The sequence below is a fragment of the Danio rerio genome, chromosome 16, assembly GCF_049306965.1.
Source record: "Danio rerio strain Tuebingen ecotype United States chromosome 16, GRCz12tu, whole genome shotgun sequence".
Taxonomy (NCBI): Eukaryota; Metazoa; Chordata; class Actinopteri; order Cypriniformes; family Danionidae; genus Danio; species Danio rerio.
In genome coordinates this window covers 43,332,637-43,356,678 of record NC_133191.1, presented here as the reverse complement: position 1 = coordinate 43,356,678, position 24,042 = coordinate 43,332,637, and the positions used below count along the sequence as shown (strand labels likewise).

The following is a 24,042-nucleotide window of genomic DNA, read 5'->3' as shown; positions in this document are numbered from 1 at the left end:
GTGTGTTTGTTGGGATAGATCGGTAACTGTTCTAATTTCCACTAAACACCATACTGTATTTCTTATATTTAGTTTCCATGGAGGCATCCTGTACCACAAGATGGCGATGTGCAATTGGGAATGTAAATCTACAAGCGTGTCCTCAAGACAGTCTGCTGTTTAAATTAGGAAAGGTAACAGTTTAGAAAACAAATGTACAAGACCGCCATTTAATGTCTTACGTTTATAAAAGACAGTCAAGAGGGTCTTTTTCTGTTGGTGAAAAAAATAGGTTTTTAGATGTAAGTCAAGAACATGTTGTTTACTCTGCTTGTGAAAATATGTTAAAGGTAATCCACATATTGACAGATAATGACTTTCCAGTAAATTAAACAGATATCTATTTGGATTTTTCTTTTCTTGGTAAATTAAGTTGTAATGTGCCACTGCAGGAAACCAGACAAGTCAAAATAAGAATTAACATAGTTGAGCTTTGCCTTCTTTTTTTTTCTTTTCTTTTCTTTTCCTTTCTTTTCTATTCTTTTCTTTTCTTTAAATAACCATAAGACGCAAGATTTAAATAAGGCATAGTAGGTGTTTCTGTTTTTCCAGTCTCTGTGGTGGTTTTCTGCGTCCATGCACCTTGTTTTCACAGAAAAACTATTTCAGGCTACAGCAGCAGCCAGAAGCTTTTCAATGAGGCAGAAGAAGTCATACTGACGGGCTGTTTGATTCAGGCAGAACACCTGTGGTACAGATTTAAGGCGGTCTCAGGTAGAACCTTTAATATCACTTATACCAAGCAGAAGTAGTCAAACTAATATTATTTTAGGGTTACTGTGACTAATATATACAAATGCAGGGATTGAAACATAATTTTCTATAAACAATTCATGTAAATATTAATTGAATTAATCATTTTATTCAGCAAATGCACATAACACATTTTAACATTTAAAGATACCCCTCACAAACACAAACTTGTACAACTGGGTATTGTACTACCCCTAGAAATAATGAATAGTTTTTTATATTCTACAAACTGTATATTCTATCTTCCTATGCCTAATCCAGCAGTCACTGGAAACAATCTGCATTTAACATTTTAAAAATACTTGATTTTGAGTCATTTATCAAAATCAAGTTTTGGTTTCCTCAAGGAAATCATTAAAACAACCCAACAACCTCATTCTAAAAATGTACCAAGATATATATATATATATATATATATATATATATATATATATATATATATATATATATATATATATATATATATATATATTTCTGGAGATCACGAAATACGTCCCAGAAGGTACGTTTTTTTGCAGTGTTTGTTTTCTTGAATCCACGAGAGGCCGCTGTGTATGCTTTTGAGATCTCAAATTTTTCTTGCGAGTGCCATGGGCTATATGCACACGGATTTTTAATTTTCAACCAGGCAGCCCAATTACAAAATTGTTACATTTGAGATCTGATTTCTTTAAAAATCAGCGGTCTTCACTGCGTGCTAGATATACAAAATAAACTGGGTCTTAGATCGGACAAGAAGCACTGCATTAAATTCCATTTTCCCCCGCTATGTCTTAAAAATATGACAATTTATTTTACCCCTGTATTTTTAATGGAATTTCTGCGCTAGCCTGTTACTAGTGAAGGCGCTAGTGGTTACAATGATCATCTCGTTTTATGCTCGAACAACTAAATTAATGCTTAAGTCTATTCAACTGGATGTATTGTAATTACATTACAACATTAATGCTTTAAAAAAACAACCTTGTGGAATTGAAAATACGCACATTAAGCTTTCATCGAAAGTTTATCGTTGGCTTTAAAACTCTTGCTCTGCATAAAGCCCATTCGCACCTGCTGTTCTTGTGTGAATTCACCAGAGGCCGCTGTCGACTCAATTACTGAATGACTGACTGACCGATTAGTTGACCCTCCCTCCTCCTTCCCTAAACCCAACCAATAGTGTTTTCAAAATCTCCATTTGTCCTGCTCACCTACTTTCCTAAACCCAACCGACATTTAAAAAGCGATCCAGAAAAAGAAAAGCCCTCGTCTGATTTTTACCACATTCGCACCCTCTTATTTACTTGTTTATTTTATTTTTTGGCTTTTCATTTAGTCTTACCAGCTTTCTGAAACTGTTCTTCGCTGGACTCGAACCCTGTCATCGTGGTCAACTCCTCTCTGTGTCTCAAGTCCACCAACGTGCATGGCGAGCTACTAGACAAACTGGTAACAGCGGGAAAGCTGTCCATATGGAGGTAAGCGGTCAGCTGGTAAGCGCAAATAGAAATGCCATCATACCGCTCCGAAGCATTCGTTTTAAAGATTAAATGCAGCCATATGTAGCTCTGGCTACATAATTCGCAATCTCCAGCAATGTAAATAGGACTACGTTTTCAGAATAAGCCTATGTTACATAAAAATGTTCTCACAATGTAAAACTGTTATGGTACTGCAAAACTTTAATATTTGGCCCCAGAATGAAAGGAATACAACATGCACAGTAAAACAAATTGTATTGTCGGGAAGGTGTGTAATACAAAACTGGACATAATTTCTTGCTTTTTACATATCCTGGGTCATTTACAGATTTTAAATATGACAAATTTAGGCTGGCATACAGTACGTAGGCAGGAGTATCTCAGTTCCTAACCTCTATTCTCTAGTGGTTAGACAAGAATTATTAATTTAAATTATAATTTCCACCCACAATGGCTAATTAAACCACAGGGGTGTCGCAAACTGTAAAAAAGTGTGGCATTGTGCTTTTTAAAGTGATCTTATTATGCTTGATTTGAAGACCACATGACAGTCTCTTACCATGGATTTGCTCATCTCTGGTTTAATTAAACACTCTACTGAGCTTTCGGATGCCTCTGGATTTCTAATTGCCTCTGTTTTACTGATTTCAAAAGTGGTGAATGAGATAGAGTTTGTAACGTCTGTCCTTAACACCTTTCTAGACATTGTGTGTTGATTTTTATTGATTCTGACTCGTATCTGTGTTAAAGTCATGGTCTGAGGGTGTACTATCGAGGGTTGAGCGGGCACTGGAGTGGAAATGTCCTGGTCTGACAGAGTGATTGATGATTACAAGCTCTATTATAGAGTCATAGTGTCCTTTTAAAGGAGAGAAAAGGATTGGGAGATTGATCGTATTCGCATGTGAGATCCACAAACAGCTTGTTAACTGTCAGTCTGAGAGATTCAGAACGATTGTTCCTTATTAAGTCTGCTTTCAGCCTCACTTTTAGGAGTTGTTTTTGTGCAACGTCTTAAAATAAGCAGTTAACTCTTGAAATATGAGATGCGGAATGCAATCTGACAGCGTTAATAATGCTTTGAGATATATATTCGAAATTAATCATGAAAGTAGTGTAAGTGATAGGAGGAAAGCAGTCAAAACATCCTCTTTTGACTGTTTCTCTGGGGATAATTTTTATCATCCGCTAACCATTACCAGTGAAGTGAAGAGTGCAGCTGAGACACGCTTTAGCAGAGGAATTTGCTGGCATATTTAATGGAGATTCTACATGGATGAACAGTATCAGCTTCATCTGGGCTGTTATTCACTGGGCTAAGTAACCATTAAAAACTCTGGCTCTAATGGTTTGCAGGAAAACCATAAATGTTAAGCCCTAGGAAAATGTCATATTGGTCATAGGCCTCTTTTTTTGAAAGGGATAAACGAATCATTAAAAACAGTTTAATTGTTTCAGGAAGTTTCTCCAGGTGGTGTTTTATGGATGGGGAGGCAGTGATTCACAGTTTCTCTCTTCTAGTGGTGTTGCACTTGATCTGCCACTTTACAGCTGCTAATGCCTGGCAACTTCACAGTCGCCATTTAATTCGTCATGAGCTGGGGACGTTTGCTTTTGTTATATAATCAAGACGTCAGACTGAAAGACGCAAGAGAAATCGTGATTGCACCCTGTCTAATATTCAAAACACCACATGTAATGAGGAACTTTTTGCTTTTAAATATTTGTTTTTTTAACTGTAAACATGATAGTTTTCTGTCCATATGTTCAGTATAGACACAGCTAATGCACATAGTTTTGTTTGAACCTTTTTTTGACAGCACAAGGTTTTCTTTCTCTTGATATACTGATTTAATATGTAATATTTTGTCCTGGGCTGAAAAAATAACTTAAAAATGTAATCCCAACCTATTTCTATCTTCCGTTGAACACAAAGTTGTAGCCACTGACTTCTATATTTCTTTCCTACTATGGATGTCAGTGGCTTCCAGTTCCAAACATTTTTCAAAGTATCTTTTTTGTGTTTAACAGAAGACAGAAAATCAAAGGTTTGGAATTTTGGATGTCTTTTGAGATTTTTTATCTTACATTTTGATGATGATGATGATGATGATGATGATGATTATTATGATAATGATGAGTATTATTGTTATTATTACTACTACTGCTACTATTGCTACTACTACTACTACTACTACTACTACTACTACTACTAATAATAATAATAATAATAATAATAATAATAATAATGTTTACCCCCTTAAGTGTCAGGATTTTGTCCAATGCTGTGATGCTATTGTCTAATGATTTTTTGCTGCTTAATTTATAAAGACAATTTACAATAATAAATTATTATTTATTATAAGCACATTATAAATATGTAAGTTAAGAATACAGCATAGCTGCAGTTATAAACTCCTTACTAACGTTTATTAATGTTACTACTACTAATACTACCTACTACTACTACTACTACTACTAATAATATTAATTTTTACCCCCTTCAGTGTCTGGATTTGTCCTATTCTGTGATGCTATTATCTACTACTGCTACTACTACTACTACTACTACTACTAATAATAATAATAATAATAATAATAATAATTTTTACCCCCTTTTGTGTCTGGATTTTGTCCTATGCTGTGATGCTATTATCTAATGATTTTTTGCTGCCTAATAAAGACAATTTACAATAATAAATTATTATTTATTATAAGCACATTATAAATATGTAAGTTAAGAAAACAGCATAGCTGAAGTTATAAACTCCTTACTAACGTTTATTAATGTAGAGTTAATGCTTAACAGATAATGAATTCACTAGATGCTAATGCTTAATAAATAGTTCATAGTGTGTAGTTATTATAAAGTGGTCAGTCACAACATTCCAATACTATGTTATTCCCAGATAACAACCGCTGAAACTAATAAGACAACCTTATCTGGGTACTTTGAATCATCATGACCAGCAGTGAATCCACATCCATATTTAAATGCTTGTCTGCCACTGCACTGTTTTTGACCATTAGGCACCATCTTATTACTGAATAATACATAGGTTGGTGTGTGCTCCCAGTCATTTTCGTATCTGTCAGCATTTTTTATTTTTTCAACTATTCCTCTTTGTCTCAGGCTGCCAATAAGCCCGTCCAACTTTTTGTAAAAACAACACCTTGGAAATACTTCATCCCTTACTTAAGTGAAACTAAATTAATGCATGGTATCATTTCTTTACTCGCTAACTTTACTTAAGCTTAGTCACAAATTTATCAGGGGTTGCCACAGTGGAATGAACCACCAAATTACTCTGGCATATATTTCATCCTGCAGATGCCCTTCCAGCCACATATATATACATACTTTGTTGGTAAGTGACTTTCTAAGTCGAACTCTCTCTTTTGTATGTTGTAGTACTGTATTTATACCATAGTAATTGTAGTGTATTAAGTTTGAGATAGCACTCACATATCAGGAATGTATGTGTTTTGTATGTGCCACCCTTTGTATAACCCTGAGTTACTTTTTGTTCGCCATCTGTTTCTGTTGAGTCTCCTTTTTTCATTACTGCAGACTAGTCCAGTGAAAAGAAAGAAAGAAGAAATGCCCGCATGTGTTTAGCGTTTTTCCTTATCGCAAACACAACAGTAATCTGGCTTTTTCTGAGGTTAATTATTGTGATCTCATGATCGCAACAGAGAAATACTAGGAAATCTCTGTAGACTGATGGCATTTCATGCCGTTCAGCCTTATAATCTTAAAATGTGAGCAAAACCACCTGTTTTGTCATCACTTTAGATATTACACTATTTAATCATTCAAACATTAGCGCTAAAGTGATGTTTATGAAGTAGCAATGGCTTCTGTTGTTCTGACGTCAGCTGCAGATGAACGGCAGAAGAAAGTAGTTTCTCAGACAAAAGGATTTTGAGACTCTCCGTGTTTGATTTTCTTTTTTATATACACGATTATGTCATCAATTTGTTGTATAAAGGCAATATCACACGAGTAGCAGTGCAATATGGCTGTATATCTACACTGGTGCTACACCAATGCACGCCTCACAGCAGTGCCGATATACAGCCATATGGCGCTGCTACTCGTGTGATATTGCTTGTGTGTGTGTGTGTGTGTGTGTGTGTGTGTGTGTGTGTGTGCATGTATGCTTGTATGTTTGTGTATATACTCAATCCATAATCATAGAAGGAAAAATTCTGTTTAACTTTGTATGTAAGTAAAATTGTGGAGGATCTTTATATACTCCTAAACATTTTCTGTAATTGTGTATATTTCCCAAATAAAATAAGTAAGTAAATAAATAAATAAAAAACATTAGTTGCATTGCCGGATATTGGTTATAATTTATAAGTGATGTAAGGATTTCCAGGTATTACTTGTTCCCAAATCAGAGGCAACTTTAAAACAAGCTTGGATTGTTATTGTGCATAATAAACTTCACTCAGCCACTCCCAGCTGCTACACTTCTGTTTGACGCATTTCAAAACTGTGATTAGGACACTAAAACAAACGCTTCTCAGCTCTCTCTGCTTTTGCTCATTACCTGATGCCACTGCTGAGATCTTCTCTTGAGAGAGGCTTGCGATCACAAGAGACAGCCTGAAGATGTAGTGCTCAGGTGGGAACGCTGAAGTGTGCGGGATGCGTCCTTCTCAATCAGCAACACTCATTTGATTCAGCTTTAATCACTGGCAAACCAGTTTGGTGGAGAGAAAAAAAAACACTCATTGCAGAAGAGTGCATGCATTGGCATTCATTTGATGATTATGCATAAGCTGCTGTGGGAAATTGGTGATTGTGCCATTGACGAAATCTTGAATGAGATGCAGCATAAAAGAACGTCCCTTTTGAGAAACAGCACTGCATACTGGAGCCTGATGGCACTGTGTCCATCAATGATCGTCAATTATTGAGCTTAATTAACACCAAATCAGCATGCTTTCCCTAACCCATATACTCTAGGGCAACCCCTATCTCATCATTCATCCATCTGCCACTGCAGTCTTGACCTCACCAGTAGCATATTGATTGTTGTGTGTTTTCTTTGAGCAGGGTCTCTCTTGTGCTCCTGATCTATACTTAGCAGCTAATCTCGGAGACACAAATGGGCTTCCCTCGGCAAGCACCTGAGGAGAAACACTTGCTCGAGAGTCATTGCTTTCATTCCCCTCGTGCTTGGCCACCTGCAGCTCTGTAATGTTGTTGCATGCTTAATGAAGTAAGCCTGGGCTGAATTCGAAATGAGGGACTCTGCTGTGGTCGATAGAAATGCTGTAAATAAATCTTGGGATGACAAATGTTACTGCGGGTGAGAGGGAATTTATGAGGGCATCTTCTGACCCAAGTGGTTGATTGCATGTGGCTTTTTTTTTTAACAGAGTCAGCATCAGGACCACAGCTTAGGGGATTCGAAATAGCAGATGCGAGCAAACTAAAATTGAGGTGAGGAGCTGTGGGTGTCACTTCTGTCCATTTCCGTCAATGTGTTCACTGTCATTTGTGGCGTTGTGGCAACTGAACCGTAATTGACGGTGTGGGTGATGATAGATTCATTTTCATTCTGTCTTTTTCCATGCTGGGTTTCATTCCTTTTGTAATTCTTCCTGTTAGTTTTGAGTCAACACCATGTAAAAACACCAATCTCAGATTTTATTATTATATTAGATAGCACTGAGAAATAGATGCTTTTGTTGTGCAATTATTTTTGGAGTGGTGAATGCAGCAGTGTTGGAGAGTAACCAACAAAATGCTTTTCCAGCTTTAGTTTTAATTATAAAGGAACTGGATAATGTGCCAAAATTCTACCTCATGTTTTGTTTTTTATATTTCACATCCAGTTTTGTAAAGTTCAGTTTGACTTAGTTAAGAGGATTGTTTGGGTAGTTCATATACAATAAATTAATTAATTAATTAATTTTAAAAAATGGCATAAAAAGAAATATTTCCTTAGAAATCAATTAGTGAATGTAGCGGTGAATGTATTTTAATACACCATTCTACATTTTAATTGGATTTCTTTTTTATAGATTTGTTAAATTGTAATTTACTGAATTTAATTCAGAAACAGTTTAATGACATTTTTTATTAAACCATAAAACAGTATTCTGAAAAATGTAACCAAAATCGAATAATTTATGGGTTGCATTGCAGATTATTGGTTATAATTTCTCCATTACTGAGTGTAAATGTAGACTTTCCAGGTATTACTTTGTCCTTTTCAGCAACTTTGTATTTGTGCCCAAATCACTATCAACTTTAAAACAAGCTTGAATTGTTATTATGCATAATGAACTCCATTCCGCCACTCCCAGCTGCTGCACTTCTCAGAAACCTGTTTGACGCATTTCAAAACTGTTATTAGGACACTAAAATAAACACTTCTCATGTGAAAATATATTTTAGAGGCCCCTTAATTAACAAGAAATTGTATTTAAAAGAAGTTTAGTTCCTGCATTCTATTGAATACAATATTCTTTAGTTTCCCTTTTATTTAACAGACAATAAAAACTTGAGGCTGAAAAGTCATTGATTTCCATAGTATTTTCTAATCTACTGTAGATGTCAGTGACTTCAGGTTTACAACATTCTTTAAAAAAATCAGCTTTATGTTGAACAGGGAGACGCAGTCGGTAGTGCTGTCACCTCAGAGCAAGAAGGTCGCTGGTTCGAACCTCGGCTCGGCTCAGTTGGCATTTCTGTGTGGCGTTGCATGTTCTGGTTGTGTTCGCGTGGGTTTCCTCCGGGTGCTCCAGTTACCCCCACAGTCCAAAGACATGCGATACAAGTAAATTGGGTAGGCTAAATTGTCTGTAATGTATGAGTATGTGTGTGTGGATGTTTCCCAGAGATGGGTTGCAGCTGGAAAATCATCCACTGCGTAAAAACGTGCTGGATAGGTTGGCGGTTCATTCCGCTGTGGCGACCCCGGATTAATAAAGGGACTAAGCCGCCAAGAAAATGAATGAATGAATGTTAAACAGAAGATAAAAACTTAAAGGTTTTTATTCACTTGAGGGTGGAAAAATGATAAATTTTCTCTTTAAATTTTTTGTAGTTCAGTTTAAACTTAAAAAAAACAACTAAATACTAAATGGTGGATGTGTCATATTGTACAGTATGCCAGCAAGTGCTGCAGTGTGGGGCTCCATCAGGGCTTCAGGCTGCCAAATGACTACTACAATAATTCATTCTTTCAAATAATCATGATTGAATATTGGATGGAATTCTTTGGGACGGTGGCAAGGCCCAGAAAAACAGCCAACTTTGGACTACGTCCAGCGTGCAAACTGCCATGTCATTTTTCATACAGCTGTGTAAAGTGTCAGAGATGGACTGAGGGTATTTATCACGTCCTGCTACTTATGTCGATGGGATATGTGGCACCACTGCCCCTCCAGGAATCCATCAATTTAAATGGTGTTTCCATTTTGAAATAGAGCCACCTTGGCTGATGCAATTCTCTGGTTCTTTTGCTGTGTAAATGTGAGTTTCGAAACAGACCAGAGCAGGGTAACATAGCAGTTTACAAGATAATTAGCTCATTAGCATGCAAGCTTAGTACCTTCTCATATATATATCCTGTGGTCATATAAATAACAAGCTGGTATGTAAGACTTCCTCTGGTGATTTCCTGTTTATTAAAATAAAGTGGCACTGGAATTCACCAGGAAGTCCTAAAATAAACTAATTATACAGCAAATAAATACATAACTGCAAGATCTTTTTCTTACTAGGCTATTGCGCATTCCAGCATACACATAGCAAGAAAACTTGGCTGAATGTAGGCTGAATGGAATGACATTCAACTGAGAATTAATAACCATGTATGCAGCAAATGACCTTTAGGGTTAGAGGTTTGAGGTCTCCAATCTAATAAGCACCAGCCCTCTTCACACAGCACCAGAGTGTAGTTTGGCCTTAAGTCCAACAGGAGTCGGGTGTGTTTAGGACTTTGAGAAGCTCTTCGCTAATGGTTTATTGAAGACCTATCTTGGCCATTGTTTGGAGAAGCTTCATTGCTGTCACAGTGATTGATCTTCAGTGGAGACTCAGAAAGTACCAAATGAGCTTAGGTTAGCAAAGCTCAAGCGGATATAATGCATCAAACTTCGTGGCTGTTCAGCTGCTAAATAAAACAAAGCCTCGCAAGTAGAATCCTAACAAGTTGGATTGATGATTGCCATTATGAGTTGTAGTATAGGTGGCACTAGTAACTCTTTCCTGCTTTTGTTTTTGCTGCTGAGACTACAGTATCTAAATGGGCTTCTGTTGCAGAGAAATATTTCATAGTCTCTAATAGGGCTGCAAAATATATAAGAATATCTAAAATGTTTATGTATATTGCAGTAATTTAGAATAAATTAGTGATTTAATACAAAACTGTTTTTAGCGCCCTTTCACACAGTGATGCCGGTAAATATCTGGAAAATTTTCGGAACGACTTTACCTATAAGTTCAAAAAAGCTCTGTTCACACAGGCAAAGACGTTCCAGAATTTTTCTAAAAAAGACCATTCACACATTCATTACAAAACACCGGTAAATTCTGAAATCATTAACCAGAAATGACCTCTAAACGGCTGTGCTTGTATTTGTAAACATTTGATGACATTACAAACTCTGTGGATGGATAAGTATTGTAGACAACTTCGATGAAAACAAATGGAGGAACACTTTCGCATTGTCAAGGTGTACATAATGTGTGTGTGTGCTGACGCTTACCGGCTATTTATGTGCACACGCGTCAAGCAACTGAAGCAGAGCTTGAAGGTAAACTAACAGCGGCTTATCATAAACATTTAATCGATAATTTTTCACACCGTTGGCATTAAGATGGAACTTAGAAACCTTATCTGACTAATATCTTGCAGCTAAATGTGTCTCGAAAAATATTTAACATAAACAGTGTGGATGTGAATGCGTCTGAATGTTCTGATTGGCTGGAGTAGACGTCTCACGTCAGCATGTTCTAAGTGTGAACGCACTCTTTCTGGCAATTTTTCTTCTGCCTTCACACAGCGCAGCATTCCGGCAAATTACCGGTTATGTAACAACTTCTCTCACTGGAAAATTGCCAAAACTAATTTACTGGTGTTTTTAAAAAGGCCCTGTTCACACATACAGACCTACTGTTTGTTTGTTTTGTTGTTGTTTTTTTGTCTGAAAATCTGTAATGACTTTAAATGGATGCTGACATACAGTGTGACTAAGCAATCAAACCATGTTAATAAAGTAATAAGACATAACACATAAATAGTTAATGGAACCTGCTTGCGCTATATGTGAATTGAATAAACTAAATTGGCCATAGTGTTTGAGTGTAAATGTGAGTGTATGGATGTTTTCCAGTACTGGGTTGCAGGTGGAAGGGCATCCACTGTGTAACACATATGCTAGATAAGTTGGTGGTTCATTCCGCTGTGGTGAGCCCTGATAAAACAAGGGACTAAGCCGAAGGAAGATTAATGAGTGAATGACTAATATAAAAAAAAAGGTTGGTTATAGCATTTTTACAAATATTGGAATAATTAAATATAGCAAATATTGCATCAATTAGATACTATCGCATATCAAATAATTCTTTAATATTACAAAATTATAGCTCCTAGAACTAATGGATGGAAGCTGGAACTGGGAACAATTTCAGTTATAGGAATGCTATTTGGGGGAGCTAGATTAGCTCCAGCTTCAGACTGGGGTCTTATCCAACCCAAAAGGAACTTCCAATGGGGTTAACTGTAGGCGAATATGTACCATATGAAACAATGGAAGAGCATTTTTATGTTTTGCAAGACACACATACAGAAAGCATATGTTAGAGGCATCTACATCTTCATGGAGTTCTTTTCTCTGCTCAGATAAGTCACACTATACAGTAAGTTCTCATTATTTAGTTCTTCCCTAACTTATATTACTACATTCCATCTGTTATCACAAAACTGTAAAGTTGTGTTTTTTGGCACACTAAAGTGTTTATAGAGGTTGTTATGATTACAGCTAACCATCTGAAGTCACATGGAATGTTTTGACAATGTTTTTGGATTCTTTTCGGAACTTTAAAAGTATTGGGACCTTTACTGTTTATGGAAAATGAGAGAGCTCTTGGATTTCATCGAAAAATCTTAATTTGTGTTCCAAAGATGAATTAAAGTTTCAGGAGTTCGGAACAACATGAGGAATTATTTAAATAATGTTCATTTTTGTTTGAACAAACGCTTTAGGTTAAAAGTGTGTATTCAGAAAGGCTCTTCTGCAGACCTCATTCTCTATAAATCCTAGAGATAGTTGTGTGTGAAAATCCAAGTAGATCGACAGTTTCCATTTACCAAAGTTACTTTAATCCCCTTTTTCCACATTCTTAGGTTAACATTTGGCAATGTTTACATGCTTAATAGGGTCCCTAAATTAGCTGATGAGACATTTGATTTAATGAACATTTATACATGTTACTAGTAGATTTAGTAGCTTTTACTAGCCTTTTGTGCATTGTTTAGACTTCTGAATTTTGTTTCATTCAGTAAAATGAACTGTCATAAGTGATCTGTTTTCAAATCTTCACCTGATTTTGTTGCATGGTGTTTAATGAGACAGTGAACAATGGTAACATTGATATGATTTTGTTGTGATGCTGAAATTTTTTTGGAAAGTGCCACTGCAAAAAACACAACAATATTTTAACATTCCATATATTTTTATGTAAACATGCCCTTTATAGATATTTAGTTCATTGCACTCTCTTCTGGCATCTTTAGAATGTTTTAAACATAGCAGAACATTCTAAAAAGAAAATGAATATGGCATATAAGTAAGGCACTGAATGTCTTGAGACCTTGCATCTTGATTCATGCCACTGGCCTATATCTCATAGCTTAAATGCAAAAAAAGTTCTGTGTGAAGTAATAGCACTGCGAAAATCATAGGTGCACCCCCCCCCCCCCCCCCTCACATTGTTTCTTTCCATAATACAGAGTTTAGAATAAGTAGGTCATGTGTATGTCATTCATTCCTATAAACTACTGCTGTTAGGGACATTTAGTATTATCAGAGCAATCTAAGTGATTAGAAAATGGTAGTCATCTGCTTTTGGAGATAAAGAGTATGTGGATTACAATCGATAGTGTGTACACAGGATTTCTGATGTTGATAAAGACAGATCATCTCCGTGGCCTGACTTTTTTTTCATAATGGTAGTAGAATCTTTTATACCAACCACACCTTCTATATAAATCTATACATATGATCATATTGTTCAGATGAACAGTCTTAGTGTTTGTGACACCATGCACAAGTTATTGCTTCGACTTTGGCCTTGACTTACATCTTTTGCTATCAGCTGAAAATCAATTGTCACCGCACAGTATTGCATGACCTTGCAGGACAATTTTGACAAAAGGCATCTGTCAAAAAAGAAGTAAACCTGTCCATTTCAGTAGAGGCAATACCTCATCTGGTGGTTTTATAATACATCTGTTACAGTCACCATGCTTTTGTGGCTGAAATCCAATTTGATTCCTGCAGTTGATGAGATGGAATTTATTAATTCCGTTTAATGCAACAAAGTCCAGCATGCGGGAGTCAATAAGCAATTAACTGTAATGACCCCTTTTGAGAGGTTTGTACATATCATCTGTACTACAGTGGAAAGTGAGTGAATAAATAATGACGTTTAGGCTGTGTTAACATTTGTACTATTGTAAGTGTGAACCAAAAAATTAAATGAGACATTTAATCCTGCTTTGTGTACACACTGACATTTATAAAACTGAACATAAGAACAGAAATATCCATAACCACTGCTTGTTTTATGTCTATAGATATAGATGAGATATTTATAGCATATAAAATGAATAAATGAGTCAGAATAGAGCCAGGACTTACTTTGTTGCACATAAACAAAAATCTGTTGCAAGGAGACATGATATCAATGTCTGTATTTAATTCAAATGGGTAAAAAAAATCACATAATTTTCTTTAGTTTGTCTAGAGGTCTGATTGGCCCATGTTGCATTCATATTTCAGTTTGACCACTCTAGAGTTTATTTAGAAGATTATTAAGACCCAACTCTTGTGCCAAATTTACTTCACGCATTAAATTCACTTCACAACAACCTATAATATTATGCTTTGTGTGTTCATCCCATTCTGCTCATTTATTCTATTCTATTCTATTCTATTCTATTCTATTCTATTCTATTCTATTCTATTTCTCTTGCTCAGCCTGTTTTGTTTCATTCTGCTAAATTTGTTCTATCCTATTTTGTTCTTCTCAATCTATTTCATTAATATATCAACATGTTCTAGTAAATTCTGCTCATCTATTCTATTTTATTCCATTTTATCTATTCTATTCCATTTTGACTAAGAACAATAAATTCTCTTTGAATGTATCAGTTGAACTATTCTATTCTTTTCTATTCTAGTCTAGTTTGCTAAATATGTTCTATTCTGTTATGTTCAATGTGTTCTGTCCTATTCTGCTCATCAGTCTTGTTCTATTCTGCTCAGTCTGTTCTGCTCACCTATTCTATTCTTCCTGCTCAATTGGTTTTGTTTTATTTTGCTCAGCCTGTTCTCATCTATTATGCTACTCTGTCCTATTTGACCAAATACAATAATTCTTCTTGAATGTTTCAGTTGAACTTTTATATTCCATTCTATTTTATTCTATTCTAATCAATCATCTTCTTTGTTTTATTCTATTCTGTTCTGCTCAATCTGTTCTATTCAATCTGTTCTGTTATAGTTTGTTCAATAGGTTTCTATCTATCTATCTATCTATCTATCTATCTATCTATCTATCTATCTATCTATCTATCTATCTATCTATCTATCTATCTATCTATCTATCTATCTATCTATCTATCTATCTATCTATCTATCTATCTATCTATCTATCTATCTATCTATCTACAGTATCTATCTATCTATCTATCTATCTATCTATCTATCTATCTATCTATCTATCTATCTATCTATCTATCTATCTATCTATCTATCTATCTATCTATCTATCTATCTATCTATCTATCTATCTATCTTTCTTTCTTTCTTTCTTTCTTTTCTGTTTCATTGCATTCTGAAACAGTCTGTAGAGTGTACAGCCTCATCTTTCAAGCACCGCACAGGACTCAGGGCAACTCTTGAGTGCAACGATCACCTCTGCTTTTGAGATGTGCTGCTGTAATCACACTGAATGATGGTGTTGGTTTCTCTATGGGGACTCAATGCCAAAACCCAGAGTGATTTGCCCTCCCTCTCAAAACATCTTCGGCAGGCATTGATTAATAACCACTGAACCGTAAAGAGTCAAGGGATTGGAAAGTGAATAGCTGCCTGTAGAATTGGTATTTTCATGACTGTTTGATGGCTTTCTGAAAAAGGCAGTATTTTTTGTTCATGTTGTTTGTAACATGGCGATGAGTCACAGTTTAGAATAGTGTTACTAGGAACCTAAAGCTTTTCTTTAGACATTGATCTGGTTGTTTATAGAATATAATACAAAAGCATACTGCTGCTATAAAAATCTCAAACAAATCTAAGGTGATTTGCTGGTCATTGCTGGTTTATGAATCAAAATGTGCTTCAAAATGAGCAATAAAGCATAAAAATCCAGTCTGTTTTGTGACTGGCAGGCTCATCAATGCTTATGAATTCCTTGTTTTCATGCTGTTTGTAAAGCTTTGTTTTCCAGCTTGGCTAAAATTGATCGCTGGGTGAATATTTCATTACTTCATTTATAACTTTGTGTTAATGCCACAAAATAATTCATAGACAAAACATGTCTGTCCATGACATTGTGCATTTTTTTGCCCCTTATCTTTAATTTGTGGGACACACTTGTTAATTTTGGTAGCATTTTTTGAGGCATTACACTATAGAGTCATTCAAACACTAGCTCTAAAGTGACGTCAATTAGTAACGGCTTCTGCTGTTTTGACGTCAGCTGCAGATGTAAATGAATGACGGTAGAGAGTAGTTCCTAATAAAAAGGGGTTTTTAGACTCTCCGTGTTTGATTTTCTTATTCATATACACAATTGTGCCTTAAAACTGTTGTATAAACGCAATATCACACTTGTAGCAGTGAGATACTGTATGGCTATATATCAGCACTGGTGGGACGCTAACACACGGCTCCCACCAGTGCTGATATACAGTCATATCTCACTGCTACTCATGTGATATTGCTCATGTATCCTATAAATTACTTTTATGTTTTACATTGAAGAAAATCCTCTCCTGACCTTTTTTATTGAACATGCATAGAATTGATTAGATATTCCAACATGACCATTAAATGGCTCATAACGCTCTTGTGAAAAGGGTCCATAAGATCAGATCAATTTGGTAACTACAAATCAACATCCCTATTTTAAACCAATCGCACAATCTTTGACTATGTTATAACATAGAGTATAGACTCTTCAAAGACGCAGCTGCCTTAAAATAGTGCCACGTCTCCACGGAAATGATCAGTTAGAAATTTCAGAGATTCTTTGGTTTGATTTGGTTTCTTCTACCAACATCTCAGAAGAACTCAATGTTTCCCTGCATTTGAGAACAAAATAATTTACAGACTCTGTTTCAGCAGAAAGGGCATTACAGTAATCCTACTGCTCTTGCCCTTGGCCTGAACTGCACTTAAGCCATATGATAATTGTACATTGTTCAGTATTCTTTGTTCTTGTAGTAGACTGAATGCATTTTAAAGTAGATTTTATTTCACTTGCGTACTTTATAGACATGGGATATTCAGTTTAATTATAGAAAATTGAACTCACAAAAATGCAAGTTCTTTGGTTATGCATTACACAGTATAATGGTACTTTTATTATATATTATTATACTGATTATGGTATGATTGTCATATTTATGCAATATAAATGTACATGGTATTCTAAGGCATTTCACAGAACACTATGATTTTGTCATGGCACATGTCCAGTGGTTATTTTATGCCATTTTTATTATGAATAGACTAATGTGAACCCTATCTCTTGTTTTACTTGTGTATTTCTCATTAGTTTTCTTAAATTATTTGAAATTTTCCATTTTTGTTAAAGCAAAGAGGAAACAAACATTCCTGCACACTACCAATAATTGCTGTATGAATGTTTTATTATATACTGTATGACATTTCAATCCCATGACCTTTATTAGATATATGCACATAGAAAAGAAAGGAAAATATAGGATTGCTTTCACAGGATTTTGTTAGTGTTGCTTCATGTGAGCTGAGTTTACTTTGTTTTTTAAGAAAAAAGAAAATGATTTTGGTTTACAGCACAGATAAACTTAGTGGGAAAAATAAGTATTGAACACGTCATACGTTTTCTCACAAAACAAATTTCTAAAGGTGCAGTTGACTTAAAATTTTCCCTGGATATTGGTAACAACCAAAAAAATTCATATATGCAAAGAAAACAAATTTAATTAGTTTACAAATTAAGTTATGTGTAATAAAATAATATGACGCAGGAAAAAAGTATTGACTCATAAAGAAAGTAAGGTGTAGAAAAGCAGTAAAAGACCAGCCCATACAGCAGCTGAAATTTTACTGTAGTTCTTTAACAACCCTCTGCCCTTCCTCATAGTAAATGAATATCAGCTGCTTCAGTCCAACATCTACATTATCAGGATGATAAAGACGAAACCAGAGTGGACAGTTTAACAAGACAATGATCCAAAACACAGCCAAGGACACTCTCAAATGCTTTCAGAGAAAGAAAATCAAGCTGGCTCAGTTAATTACCTGACTTGAATCCAATCGAAAAGACAAATTAAAGATCAGGTTTGATAAACGAGACCCACAGAGCCATCAAGATTTTTACACTCTGTGATTTATAAACTCACACCTGAGCCATTCATGACTTCATTTTCTATATGAGAGACGTCTTTAAGCTGCCATCATCATAAAGCCTTTAATATAAAGTAATGAATACAGTTCTGTACATTCTCCCTGTGTCATTTTATCATTACACATAACTAGTTTTTCATATTTTTTTAATGTTTGTATTGTTTGTTTATCAAAATCTGGTTGTCAAAAGCTCCTTTAGAACTGTTATTATTACCAGGAAAAAATGTGACATGTTCTAAATTTATTTTCCCCGCTGTAAAAATTGTATTTATTGACAACAATGGTTCAATGAAGAACCTGTGCCATCCTTGAATCCCTTTTGTTCTTAAAAAAAAGAGAGAAAGAAATGCAAGCCTGAAATGTAGTCATCTTTTCCTGAAAATTTCATTTTAGCAACAGCAAGAGGCCATGATTTAAATATAGTTGTTTCCGATGCCAATCTCATGCTGACTAACAGGAGCAGCGCTGACTGTTTGAAATGTGTAATCTCACATGAAGTCAATTAATATTTCCTTTCTGCATAATTGGCCTTTACAGTTCCCCTTCGTGAAAATAAACCCAGAGAAACCTTTAAGAAGGCTTTTTTTTTCAACCAACTTTATTGTTTTTTTTTTGTTGTTTTTTTAAAGGAACATTTTGTCAGCATTTGCATGGCGTCCATCTGGGTACATGTGTATGTGTGAGAGAGAGAGATTGACGTCAAATGACTGTAAACAAAAGATGGAAAGTACAAAAAGACCAATGTTTAATATCCTCTCGCTGTTCCCCTCATCAGTGCCTTTTCATACTGTTCAATACGTGAGATATGAAAGGAGGGAAGTTGTTTACCATCTAGCCCTCCCTCCATCTCTCTCTCTCTCTCTCTCTCACACACACACATACACACACACACGTGTACGCACACACATACACACTAGAAGATGAATATTTTTTGCAACTACTCTTTCCTTCCTTTGAACCCAAAAAGCTCACAGCAGCTACAACTACAAAACTGTTGCGGTTCATTTGTAGTGTTGCCATAGTGACCAGATGACGGCTAATGCTAACTTGCAAAGACGTGCTCCTGTTTACAGGGAGGCTTCTCTGAGATTTCTCTGTATTTGAAGATTATGAATACCTGTTTACCATTTCAGTTTCTTTCTGAAGCCAACTATGTATGTTCCAGAAATGCAAGTTATATTGTAACTCAACACTATAAAATTAAAATATCTTTGAAACATGATATTTAATTGAGAAGCAATATAAGATGTCAAAGAATAACTGGCTTTATTAGTGTTGCAGTTTATCATTAAATATTATATTTTATTATTACTTGTATTATTTAAATGTCACAATTGTGACAAAAACTACTAAATTAGTGAATATGTGTTAATATGTGTTAATATGTTTGCTGCTTGTTCAAACTATTTATTTAAAATGAGTTGAACCAACACAATTCTTAAGGTTTTTTGGGGTCAACTTAACTGTTTTATCTTCAATTAACTTAAATTTTAAAAACTAGGGGAGAGTGAGGACGAAATTAATGTGGGATGAAAATAACAAAGCAATTTTCTCCAAGCCCTGATAACATTTGATTTCCAGGATATAACAGCACATTCGACATACAACATTTGATGGAGCTGCCAAATATCATGTGATTTCAGGACGTTAGCTGTTAGCTCCAAATTTCCATTTTTAAGTGCGAGTAAATTATTATAATAATATTTTTTTCCTTATTACAAGTTGTGTTTCTCTTTTCATGTGTCACACTAATGATCAATCTACAGGTTATTTAGTGCAATAACACATCCATAAGTTTCAAATCTCTGAGGTTTTTTAGTTTTTAAACCAGGTTAAATTGCAAGAGTTCCTTTGAGGATGAAAGTAACAATGTCATTTATGTTCCACTGCTAATAGCCAGGCCTTATTTTTCACTTCCACATTGGTTTTCAGTGTTTTGGCTCATGTTTTATAAGATTATTGCATATTGGCAATAATAATTAGGGTATATGCAGAAGTATGCGGAAGTACTTTTAATTTGTCAGTAACCTGGCTCACGCGCTTCCAGTGAACTCTATGCCTTTACAAATTCAGCGCGTTTAAGGTTTGTTTTCTTTAAAAATCAGAGATCTCCACTGCCTGAGTGAAATCCGATATAAAGTGGGCATCAGGGTACAAGAAGCACTGCATTAAATTACATTTTTCCCCGCCATGTCTAAAATATGAGCAGTTAATTAACTCCAGTATCTTGTTTTACACTTGAACAACTATTCTATTTAAATGGTTGTATTTTAATTACTTTAAAATGTCAATGCTGTAAAAGGAACCGTATAAAAATAAAAAAAGTCACATTAACCGGAACTGGAAGTTTATCAGTATGGGAAGAAACACAAGCTCGGCATATAACCTATTTAAAAAAACAAATCTTAAATTAAAGAAAATGTTAACATTGTGCATTGTTGGATAGCTTTTGAAGCATTTGGATGAAAAAGAAATTTAAAATAACAAAATGCTGCTTAGAATTTTTTAGCAAAGATAAAGGAAAAAATATGTTAAGAGTTAACATTAACAAGGTCATGCTCAGATATATGTAAAATAAACACGATTAAGCTAGTAAATCTTGCAAATATTGTTTCGCTACTTTTGACCCATTCATGTTTTACTTTCGTCCCTGCCTATGGGGTCAAAAGTAATGTGCAACTTAAAGTGAAGTTATATTAATGTTGTTCCACATTGATGCAAAATAACACTTGATTTTGATAGAGCACTGTTGTGAGTTAGTGACCACAGCGAAAATATATTTCTGCTAATAACATTATCTTTTAAAGTGGGGTTTTTATGAAAGATTTTACCTTCATCCCCACTCTCCCGTATTAGGTTAACTTAATCCATTTGTCTTGTGACAACATGAAGGAAATGTGTGGAACCCAGCATTTTTTTTACAGTATATACATTTTTTATGTAGATCTAGATTTTTTTCTTCTACACTGAAAAAATAACGATTCATTGGATTTATACATTTTTTGGGGGGTGCAAACTATTTTTATGGGCTGAATTTAAACAAACACATTAACATTAAAGTTACTAAGTGAGGTTTATTGATAAACTATTTTTCGAGATGATCACATGGTTATGATTGAACACGGCTGGTTCTGCATTGCATGATCCACCAATCAGGCCATTCCTAACCCACTATAAAGGGGCTCACAGCAAGAACGTCACCATTTCTAGTCCTTTAACAGGCCGATGGTCGTTTCTGTACGTAGTTTGCATGTTCTTACCGTGCTCGCGTGGGTTTTCCCCGGTTCCTTCGGTTTCCTCCCACATTCCAAAAACATGCACAACAAGTGAATTGATCAATCTAAATTTAGCACTACAGTCAATCTCTCATCCTGCAGCATATCTCTTCATAGCATTCATTTTTAGTCATCAGCTCTTATCAAGGGGGGAGTTATCGAGATCAAGAACTTTTGCTTATAATCAATCATCAGCTAAGTGTGAACTCTTGAAATTTAATTTGGTTGTTTAAATTTAGCTTACAGTATACACATTTTTTTTGCAACAGTTTGGCAAAAATTATTTTTTTCTGTGTACATTTGATGTATAAAATGTTACAATTATTTTGTTACGAAAAATGTTAAATAAAATATTACGATTTCACTCTCACCTCATTAATAAAAAATCTGGCTTAATAAATGTGAGAATAATAATTAGTAATTCAAGATATGTCCCCTAATAAGCACTCATTTGTCATGCTAAAGATATTTTCCAACCTGAAATTCTCATTAGGAGTTGTTTTGAATACAAGTTTGCTACTGTATGTGTTGTCGTGATGTTGAAGCTCTTGCTGCTCACTTAACAACTCCTCTGCCAAATGAATCATCCTTGTTGTCTAATTATGAGAAAATTGCAGTCGCACTGGCTATTTACTCCAAGTTTGAATGACACCTCTGTGATATCTGCCACCGTTCTGGCTTCCAGTTCATCTTTTTTATGTGGAACGCGTTTGGAGAAAAGGTTCTGGGTCCGGCATTAGGCTTTACTTGTACCATTGCAAAGCTCCTTGTGACGGCTTATACTACAAACAGCAGGCTGAAACTGGGAGATAAGGGCTATTTGGACGAGCCTTTGACTGACTGTGCCATTTATAATAGAGCAATTCAACAGGCTGAGAAGGGCAAACAGTAAACTGAGCTTCTCCCTGCACACTCTTTGTAAAAAAATAAAAAATAGCGAAAGGACTAGCTTTCGTCAGTGTTAAAGTCAGCTGCATTAACTTTATTTGTTATTACTTTTTTGTACAAGCTATGGCTTCTGTATAGGCCCACACAGAATCTGTGCCTGCAGATATCTGCAGTAATTTGAGCCTGTCATTCAATCTTTATTTACTTATGTAAATGTTTGTATGTGCATCCTAATATTCACTGTGTAGCAAGTACGATTGATTTGTCGCGATAGCGTATTTTTCAATGTGGGCCAATTGGTCAGAAGAGAAAGAACGGCTACTGGAGAGAGAAAAGCAGCACAGCAGGTGAGTGAATAATCAGACACAGTCAGTTTTTTTCCTTCAATATAGTTTATATAATTAGAAATATGTTATGAGTTTGTGAATTTCTGTCCAATAAGCATAAGTATTTATGTATATATAGGTTCGATTATAAATTATAATAATGAAAAGTAAATAGTTTTCTCTTTTTTTCTTTACACAGATGAACGTGAAGTCAATATACAGTTAAAACAAAGTTGTGATCAAGATAGTTGAGAAATTTCAAACACTTGTACAAAAGTAAAAATAAAAATCTTAGAAAGCTACAACACTGTGTTACCCTTTGTATAAAACAAAGTAAAGAAGGCAATAAATTTGTGATAAAAAATACTCTGTACTCTGAAAATAAAGAAATAAATCAATAATAAATATACCAACTCTACTCAAATGCAGGCTATAATTCAATATTCACACTTTTAACTCAATAAATCATTAATGTGCTCAAATAAATCACCTCTCTGTTCAAAGAATCAATACACGGTTCAAATGAATCACCTCCCTGTTCAAAAGATCGTTACTCTGTTCAAATGAATCGTTCGCTACTCAAAAGATTCGGTTTGCTGTCCAAAAGATTTGTTTCGCTTTTAGATGATTCGTTCCACCGTTTGCCGTTCACAGTTCAATACCAAGGATTTCGTGAAAGAGAACTGTTGATTCTCTTAGCTCAGTTCCAGTAAAGGTTTTCCGTTGAGGATTTTAGGAAAAGTAAGAAGGAAAACCGGAAGGTCGCGATGAGTCCGAGTCTCGTTTCTCCAAACAATCAAAAGAACTCTCCTACCAGTCTGGTGGCACAAACACACATTCTAACAGGAGAGTCGGTTCCGTGGGTGGCTCGCCGTAAGTTTCTCCTCGAGTCCAACGTGAATTAGGGACTCATCACAGATGCTTCGACACACACAAAAAACCCAGCCAAGGAAATCACTCAAAATCAAAGCGAAAACCCAGGAAAACTCCAGGTGGCACTCGTGTGCAGATTTCACTCTCATATACAAATGACGCTTTTTCTCTCAATCTTCTCTCACTCCCTTGCAAACACTGAATCACCATAGCAACAGTAAACACAAACTAACAGACAAGCGAGATTTGTTATTGTTTGGAAAGCTGATCTGCTGCTAAAGTGTAAGGCACGATGATGTCATTCTAAAGCACTACTCCCTTGAATGCTGTATAATACTCTTTTATAAATTATTTATATAAATAAATAATTTTAATGTATATTATTTAATCGAGTATTCTGCCAGTGTTTTTTCTCATATTTATAAGGGTATTTCTATTTTTTCTATTGCTGTGTACTAACAACTAGTAACCTGGGTTATCCGGGTTACATTCTCCCCGCCTGGAATCTATGCAGGTCCCTCTGCATCTTTTAGGCTGCGTAACGGCAGCAGAAGG

At 35.2% G+C, this 24,042-nt stretch overlaps 1 long non-coding RNA gene across 2 annotated transcripts in view; it reads left to right on the top strand.

Moving 5' to 3' along the window:
* LOC141378298 (uncharacterized) overlaps positions 1-24,042 on the top strand; it is an 82,861-nt gene that overhangs the window by 3,333 nt on the left and 55,486 nt on the right. Inside the window, exons 2-4 of one of the 2 annotated variants that reach the window (XR_012392443.1) lie at positions 73-173; positions 649-753; positions 2,111-2,252. This is a non-coding gene — a long non-coding RNA (uncharacterized lncRNA). The remainder of the gene's footprint in view (positions 1-72; positions 174-648; positions 754-2,110; positions 2,253-24,042) is intronic. The other variant, XR_012392444.1, reaches the window with a different exon arrangement.